The sequence below is a fragment of the Colobus angolensis genome, unplaced genomic scaffold (genome assembly GCF_000951035.1).
Source record: "Colobus angolensis palliatus isolate OR3802 unplaced genomic scaffold, Cang.pa_1.0 Scaffold450, whole genome shotgun sequence".
NCBI classification, from domain to species: domain Eukaryota; kingdom Metazoa; phylum Chordata; class Mammalia; order Primates; family Cercopithecidae; genus Colobus; species Colobus angolensis.
In genome coordinates this window covers 2,017,512-2,018,208 of record NW_012117933.1, presented here as the reverse complement: position 1 = coordinate 2,018,208, position 697 = coordinate 2,017,512, and positions in this window count along the sequence as shown.

Genomic DNA, 697 nt, shown 5'->3' with positions numbered 1-697 from the left:
AGTTAATGGGTGCAGCACACCAACATGGCACATGTATACATATGTAACAAACCTGCACGTTGTGCACATGTACCCTAGAACTTAAAGTGTAACAAAAAATATATTAATTAAGAAAAGATACAAATATAAAGATTAAGAACTGTCAAAAATTAAACTTGGGCACAGTAAAAATTTTAAAGGGTTTACTTGAGCAAACAGCAATTCATGAATTGGACAGCTCCAAACTGGAAGTGGTTCAAAGGTTCTGCTGAGGGAATGCAAGGGGAGGCCTTCATAAGATGAATAAGAAAGTAAAGCAAGGAGAATATTTGATTGGATACAGTTATGGAACTGCCTTATTTGTGTATCTTGCAGGAAAGTCCCTAGTTATGTAAGTTAACTTATGGCTTCTGATTGGTTAGCCTTAAGTTTCATTTTTTTCTCTAATATAGTCATTTACAAGAAGTAGTCCAAGTTAACTTTTGCTTATGTTTGCAAATCAAGCAATGTTAAGGTCATTTACGAAGTCTAACTGGATTTGTCTTCCCAAGGATTCTTCAGGCCTGGTCTCTATTTATTTTAACAGGACACATGCACTAAAAGTCAAATTGTTTGGTTAAAATTTCAGTTTCTCTTTTTGATGAGACAGGTCTTCAGGCAAATTATTGCCTTCTGGTATTTATTTTAAACACTTTTTTTGAAATACAGTAGATATACA